Here is an 8827-nt window from a genome sequence, read left to right on the forward strand (position 1 = left end):
TACAAACCATAGACTGTATATAAATAATGAACGTAGTCACCGTGACGTCACCATTGGTTTGTAGACTGCCCGTTGGAGGCATCAAGTTAACGTTATACTCTTGTTTCTGATACGGGGAGCAGACCATATCTGGACTGTGGAGGAGGAGAGGGATCTGATCACTGACTACAGCCTCTCTACACCTCAACCTGACTGAGAGAAGCTGCTGCTAATTCATGTTAGCATTAACTGGAGCATTAACTGGGATGTTAGTTTTGGCTAGCAAAAAACAAAATCAAAATGTTTGTTACTGACCTCAGAAAACTGAGCAGTGACTCCTTGGAGTGTCTGTTAGTCAAACCAAACGCTGAAGAAGACATTTTTACTGATCAAAACGTTCAAATAAACTGTCATTAAGTGAAAACACAGTGAAAGGGTCAAAGTTATGAGACCAAACCGATAAACGTCCTTTTTTATATCTATATAACGTTATATATAACTTTAATGACACGTTACCTTGGATACGCATTGCTCTGCTTCTCTCCTGATGATGGCTTGCCTTGTAAGTGACCTGTCAATCAAAGGTAGCCACGCCCCAAATCATACAATTCTTTATTTTCTCAATTTTCTTCTAAATGGGGCAATTATTAGGACTATTGACATCAAATTGTCTTAAATACGATTTTTTACTAGTGATTAAGACCATAGTGTTGTCCTAAAAAAAATTCTGAGGTAATAAATCAAGTGAGAAGTTTTCTCATTTTGCACTGAAATTAATGGACAGATTTTTTTGCAGCCAAACTAAGCGCTCGGTAATTTCGGTAGAATGCAGCTTAAGGCACTTCCTGGTTTGCCTCCCTGACGCCTGGATTCCACTGGATGCGTAACGACTCCGACAGGGGTCTGTCCGCAACGGCTGCGTATCTACGCAGTCCGTCAACACCCACCGGATCCGTCTGTGTTGGAGCTGTTGCGGACAGCAGAGTCCCGAGGACGCACGAGATCTCGCGAATTCACGCCTAATCAATTGATATAACTGGAAGATAATCAACATCTCCTCGTTAATGACTGGAGACAAATCCAACGACTCCGTCTTAACGAGCGCTAACGAGGTCGGCCGGCTTGTTAACGAGCCGGCCGACCTCGTTAGCGAACCCGAGGTATTTTATTTTGAAAATATACCAGTGTTTTATTTTGTGTCTGTGCAAGACTTCCTGTCCCGAACGATCTGCTCTGTGCTGAATTTATGCGTGGTGCTCCGTCGTCCGACAAAAATAGAAGCTCTGCGCAAGTGTTGCGAGGGCTGTCGGATGGCCATGCGTTGTCGGACTCATTACGCAGCGGATCTGCAGTCGGTGGAATCTCACACATTGATTATAATGAGTGCGTAACGGCTCCGACGACGGATCTGCAGCCGTTATGCAACCAGTGGAATCCAGGCGTGAGACACGGAGGTTGCCGCCTGGCACAAACAGCCAGGGGCATGTCCAGGCAGTGGATCTGATTGGCAGCACTATGTGCCACCCCATTTTCCTAAACTATGGCTATCTGACTGATCAGAGGCGGGACCTTAGGCTTATTTATTTTATGATGCATTGGTTTTTTTTGTATGTAGCCTACTTTAGAGGCCCAATCTTTTTCATTTATTTTATGTATGGAGGCTTCATATCAGGCTCCATTTGTATGGTGCCACTGCCTTCTTGTCATTGGTAGATCTATTTATCTTATATTACAGTTTTAAACTTTGAAATACTGTTAGTAATTAAAATGTACATGAGTAGTGGAGATAGAAATAAATGCCAACATGGAAGGACACAAACTGGTAAATCCATGAAATTAACATAAAACAGTTGCTTGACTGAATTATATAATTTATTTGCCATGAAAACTATTTGTCTACTGGTGATTTAAAGCTCTGTTACAGCTGTAACTCACTCTGTTGCAATTAAGCCTCACATGCACAAGACACATGTAGGTTGTTTACAAAACTATGTGTAGATGAAGAAAAATATTACAATTGACCTATGGCTAAGCCACACCCCCAAACGCGATGAGCCAATCACAGTGCGCATAGCTAACTCAATACACTCGGACATTCTCTGCTTCCACATCCATTGAAATGCATTGGAGTTAGTCCGTTTTCAATCATTTTTATGTGTTTTTTGTTGAGATTTTAAGTTTAAAATGGTCAAACGGTGTGCATGGGGTACATGCAACTCTGACACAAGGTATAGCCCAATAATATGGGAGCAGTAACCCGGTTCCCTATGGCAGTGATTCCCAACCGCTGTTCCGTGGCACACAAGCGTGCCGTAAGAAATCAATATCTATCAATATCAAATCCAGCGACTCCGTCTTAACGACCGGCTCGTTAACAACAGCCTCTTGTTAACGAGCTGGCCAACCTCGTTAGCGGCAGTTAGCTACAGTTAGCTCTGTAGCAGTACAGTGTGTATGTGCTGCTGCTGCAGGAGGTGTTCACTTAGCGATCTCTGTTTGTTTACAACAAGCACCGGAATGAGCGGTGTCAGTGGGGTGAAAAGACGAGTGAAAACCTCTAACCTGTTAATGAAGGCCCTTTTGGTGACTTCGAGATGATATTTCATTTTTCTGTCTCCAAAAGTGATTAATTGCCTCCTGTGAAATTTCTCTGACTGTCACAGCTGCCATAGCGCCCGTCACCGAATGTTGACAGTTTGTCCGAGTGAGTGGAGGGGGCGGGGCTTAGCCATAAGTGAATTGTGCCAATTCTGTATGACACAACCGGATGTGAATGTGTCATGTGTCATATAAGAATGTGTGTTTCACACATCTGGGAAATGTTTTGAGAAATTGCACTGCAGACTCCATACTGTACTTCATCATGACATCATGTCTGCTGTATGTTTTTTCCAGATACACGTGGGAATCAGAAAAACACATTACCAAGCAACAACTAACCCAGCAGTTGATGTGATGCTGCAATTAACAGTATAAAGGATAAGGCTGCTACTTTTGCTGAAGATTTCCCAGTTGCACATCGAAGATGCAAATCATCCGTTCTACCACATCCCAAAGGTGCTCTGTTGGACTGAGATCTGGTGACTGTAAAGGCCATTGAAGAGAAGTCCAGTGAACTCATTGTCAGAAGATGGAACACTGTGGTCAAAGGGATGGACACGTTCATCGAAAATGCTCAGTTAGGCTGTGGAGTTCAAACCAGTTGGTACAAAGGAGTCTAAAGTGTGCCAAAAAAATCCCCCACACCATTTTACCACCATGAGCCTGAACCGTTGATACAAGGCAGGATGGCTCAATGCTTTCATGCTGTCTATGTCAAATTCTGACCCATCCATTCATCCATCCATCCATCCATTTTCCACTGCTTATCCGGGACCGGGTTGCTGGGGCAGCAGGATAAGCAGGGCATTCCAGACGTCCCTCTCCCCAGCCACAACGTCCAGCTCCTCCTGGGGGACCCCTAGGCGTTCCCAGGCCAGGAGAGAGATATAATCCCTCCACCGTGTTCTGGGTCTTCCCCGGGGCCTCATACCAGTTGGACGTGCCCGAAACACCTCTAACGGGAGGCACCCGGGAAGCATCCTTGCGAAGTGCGAAGTGGTTGAGATGAGAGTCAGCACCTGCAAGTCTGAGGCCATGGTAATCTGCCGGAAAACGGTGGACTGCCCCCTCTGGGTGGAGAGAGGTACTGCCTCAAGCGAAGGAGTTCAAGTATCTCGGGGTCTTGTTCACGAGTGAGGGTAGAACGGAGCGTGAGATGGACAGGCGGTTTGGTGCGGCGTCAGCAGTGATGCGGGCGTTGTACCGGACCGTCGTGGTGAAGAAGGAGCTGAGCCGGAAGGCAAAGCTCTCGATTTACGTTCCAACCCTCACCTATGGTCATGAGCTTTGGGTAGTGACCGAAAGAACAAGATACAAGCGGCTGAAATGAGTTTCCTCCGTAGGGTGGCTGGGCTTAGCCTTAGAGATAGGGTGAGGAGCTCAGACATCTGGAGGGAGCTCGGAGTAGAGACGATGTTCCTTCACGTAAAAGAGAAATTCTGACCCTACCATCTGAATGTCGCAGCAGAAATGAAGACTCATCAGACCAGGCAACATAAATGTGTGAGTTCTTCACAGATCTAATTTTACATTCAGCCTATTGATTTGCATTGGTCTATATTGACTCACAAATGATTTGAAATCCAAGTCACAGAGAAACTTCAACTCTGTTTAAATGCATGTCAGGTACCATCAGAGGACATGGGTTTAAACATTTTCCAAAAAACAGAAATAATCTAAATGAGGATCGGAGTATCATCAGACACGAGCAAACCCACAATGGGAGAGAACATCAATAAATGAGCAGGTAAGAAGGAACTCAGTAGCACTAAATGTTCATTTTCTTGAACCACTTCAACCAACTATTTCACCTCAAAAACAAATTTTCTTCTGATTCACCTCTTGATCAGAACTGAAAGTAAGTCCACTTTGATCCACATCCACCTTGGTATTAGAGAGTGACAGCAGGTCACAGAAGCAGAGCAGTTCACAGTTTCTTTGTTCAACAACAGAATTGGTTAAAATTGAGCAGGCAGGAAAGAAAAAACCCCAAACAGGATGGATATTGTATCTCTGTTGCTTAACATGTATACTGTCTATAATGAGTAGTAAGGATTATTTCTAAACTCAGATTATCATATGAATGCAGAATCTTTGGGCAGAAGGACAGGATTTTAGCATCAGAAGCACCTAAATGCAGGTAAACAGTTAATTTGTCTGCATTCATATTCAGATATCTGTTTGGAGAGATGAGCGTAAATGTCATATGGACCTAAAACACCTGGAAAAAGTACAGATGAAGTTGCTAATCTGACACCGACTTGGTTCAGAAGTATAAAAAAAAGTTGTCATAAGCATTTCTAAACAACTGAGTTGACAAAGCTGCCTCTGACACAAACAGTATTGTGCTCCAAAGTAAACAGATGCAGCTAAATGTAATTCTTAAATTGACAATCGGAGACTTTAACTGGAAATATGATCAATTACAGGATAATAATATATCTGAGGAAATTTCCAATTATATTCAGGTTTCTGTGCCAACACACATGTACACATGCACTATAATACAGACACACACAGAACAAATTTCCATCACTCTTCCATTTATTAGTCACGTCACAGGCCCGTGAGATGAGCGTGCTATTCAGAAGGTGTGGCTGTCAACATCAATAAGGGCTTTTCACTATGAGGGGCCATTAATAGCAAAGTAGCCACTCCGCATGTTGTCACATATGAATAATGGTTTGCATAACAAATCATTTCGCTGTCTGACAGATATTCCAGCGTCTGCACAGGCCGAGGCTCCGGTTGCAGCACTTTGCTCCCATCAGCAGCCCTGCCGCTTGATCAAAGCTGAAGTTGAGGAGCGGAGGACGGCCAATTGGCAAAACAGATTTTTCCATGTGGATGACACCTTGTCGCGTGGCCACAGAGAAGATACAAGGAAAGGTTATGCGCTGTGGTGACGGAATGAATCACCAGCAGTCATATATAGTTAGTGTCCCACAGCTGGGGTATAATGATGTTTTCTAATCATCCTCGGAGGTCGCCGCACCTCATCTCTCACTGATGACATCTTTGTGGCAAATGCAATTTGACCAGAAAACAACAACCTGTATTTTCCATCAGTCAGTAACTTTCCTCATCACTCTTGCCACAATACACGGGCGTTTTATCTGCCCTCATAAACAAGACAGTCAGGACAACATCTGGACTATTTCTAACCTTTCTAAGTGAAATGTTCTGCTGCTCCTGTGCCAAAAATCTATAATTACTAATGATGGAAAATAAACTCAAGTATATAATTGTAAAGGATTAATTTTCAGTTCTCACTCAAACACACTGCACTACAAATAGCCACCTCTCAAAAAGAAGAAAAAAAGTACAAAAATTAGGTGTATTTTGCTTTAAAATAGCTAAATTATCTGCCAGTGGAACAAGGAAATTTGGCTTGTCAAGACTTTCCGAAACAAGTAAAAATATCTAATATTAACAAACCCGAAATCCCTTAGAATTAGTGTATTCTAATTAATAACAAGTGATTTTTTTGACAGTTTTTGTTAAATGTTTCATGTTAAATGTTTAAATATCAAGTGTCAATTTACAGCTATGTGCCAATGTGCTAGTTAATTACATACATGCTACACAACAATACACACTTCTATTGTTTCATTGATAATAAAACAATTGATTCCGTCTGGCTGCTTGTTTTAAGTATGTGAAGAGGTAAAATTATGTCATAACTGTATGTTATGATGCTTGAAGTAAGAAATTACTGCTTTGAAATAGCAGTTTTATACTTGTAAGTGTTGATGAAACAGCTTTGTAACTTTTAGTATTCTAGTTTCAAGCATGTATTTACTCAGTATAGGTCATAAAATCTCAGTAACAAGTTGTAATATCTGATTTAGATAATTAAGGACCAAAACACTTAAAACAAGTGAAACAGTTTAACATAAAAGATGCTGACTAAGAAGAATTATCTTAACAGACAAAAATAAGCATATATCCCCTTGATCTAAGATATTTAATCTGACTTAGATTTCAGTTTTTGCAGTGTGACATCCTCTCTTGTTTCTGTCTGTGTGGTTGGGAGAGGAAGTGTCTCAGCATGTAGTCAATGGTTTTAGGAGACAGCAGCGTGTCATGCAAGGACAGGGCAGCCAGCACCTGCTGAATAGAGAGAACTGGCAGAGAAATAGAGGAGCAGTCACAGAGAAACCAGGTTACATGCTGCATTGCGTGGCCCGTAGGATGCCAATGAAACAGGTCACTAGTGACCCGAGTATCTGGAAAGAACTCAAAATCTATTTGAAGTTTTGGTACAGACAGAAAATGCACAGGTGAACTTAAGCTGCATATATTCTAATCCACAAGTCAGCTCCATTTCATATTCATGCATCACTGGATTCATTTTGGATTCATTGTACTGAGTGAGTGAGTCATTTTCTCAACTTCTCCAGAAATTCTCCTCCAGCTGAAATATATATTTTTAATGGAAAGAATTTATCAAATAATACTCAGACTATGAATGTTTCACTCCCAAACTCTTCTACTGCTGATCGCTGATTAGCTGCCTTGAGTCACAATAACACATTTAAGAAGCTTAACACAGTCTCATCAGTGATAATTAATTTGTCTCCGGCGTTAAACATTATGGGTGGGAACAATACATATAAATCCTAAATCCACAGCAACAGGCAGTTCTTCTCTAAATCCTTAAGGCTGAAATAGTTTGATGTTTTCAGTCAAATTTAAAGGGACAGTTTCATTTTTCCTTCTACCTGTAGAGCTTTTCAGCCACAATTGTTTTGGTGTGGACAGGACTTTCACCCAGGGACTGTTGTTTGTGTCCTGTGTGAAACCAAAAATTGTAAAGAATGATATTTAACTAGCATGCTTTCAGCACAAAGCACTGCTGTGCATTAAAATGCAACACATTTTCATTGTGATGCACCCGTGCTGCATAATGGTGAGCACAGGTGACAAAAGTCAAACACAATTAAAGCACAAGTGTCACCACTTGAACACAACATCTCAAAATTGATCACACTTGTGGCTGATGATGTGAGGGAACATATAAGCCAGTTCAGAGAGCACTGGTTTGTGAGGCCCTACAATGGATAGAAATCTGAGAGGAAGAGTTCCTGTGAGAGGAGGTCAAGGAGGTCAGCAAGACAAAGAACAGTAATATCTGATGAAATGAGAGCTTCTGTGATTGACCATGTTCTTGTCCATGGTATGAGCATGAGGGAGGCCAGACAAAGGGTACAACCAAACATCAGTAGATTCACCAGACTGTCCACCAGAATCCGAAGATTTAGAGAAGAGAACAGGTAATTACCTTTTTTGACATTATAGTACAGTATGTAAATGTTGACAGCAATTACTGTATGACATACTATATAAGTAAATAATAAGTAAATACTACTGTATCAATGTACTGTAGTATTGTAATAGAGGGTTGGTCTGTTTGTAGGCCTAGTATTCCATGTATATTTTTTTTACATGGGCTTACTGTACACAAGTGGCAAATGCATACAATTTCTCTTTGTTTTTACAAGTGCTACATGTAAATGAATGCACAAGATTTCTGTTTTTTGTCTTTTTGTACAAGTGCTAAATGCACAGGTTTTTTGTTTTGCAACATGCATTTAGCCTACAGTGAACAATAAACATGTATTTCTCCAGCTTCATGTTCTGAACATTGTGTTTTCTATTTTTCTATGTAGCGTTTAGTGACTGCTCAGTCGTGTTTTTAATTTTGATTGACTCGGGGCACAATTTGACAACATGGTTCAGTTTTGAGCACAGATTGAACTGTTTTGAGGTGAAAGTTTGGTTTTGCAAAAAGAGTCTGAGGTTTTGTGAATGTAGCTTGAAAATTTGGTTTTGTGTTCACAGTTTAGAGAAAAGGAGAGCAGCTTTCAAGAAATGTGTCTTAGCAATCGAGAAAAACTGTAACGTATGCAGTAAGCTCAAGCTACATACTCCTACAGCTACAAAGGCTTACTGTCCAGTGTGACTGCACTACTCACTGAATTTTAATTCTTATTCAGTATAAACAGTGTATTAGTACGTGATTTTGACCAGAGCATTGGTCTTGTTGCCCTGAACATGTGCTTGTATTTTGCTCAGACCAACCCTAACATCCATTTTACATCTTCTACTTGGCTGTAAACTCGTATTATACAACTATAATACAGATCGAAATGTTTCTCCAAACACAATGTAAAATATATCAGATTTTGTAGCAGGCTCACTTGTGGCAAAACTAAGTGAAAAAGTAGTTTCAGGAAAATAGGTC

Source organism: Centropristis striata, chromosome 10, assembly GCF_030273125.1.
Source record: "Centropristis striata isolate RG_2023a ecotype Rhode Island chromosome 10, C.striata_1.0, whole genome shotgun sequence".
NCBI classification, from domain to species: domain Eukaryota; kingdom Metazoa; phylum Chordata; class Actinopteri; order Perciformes; family Serranidae; genus Centropristis; species Centropristis striata.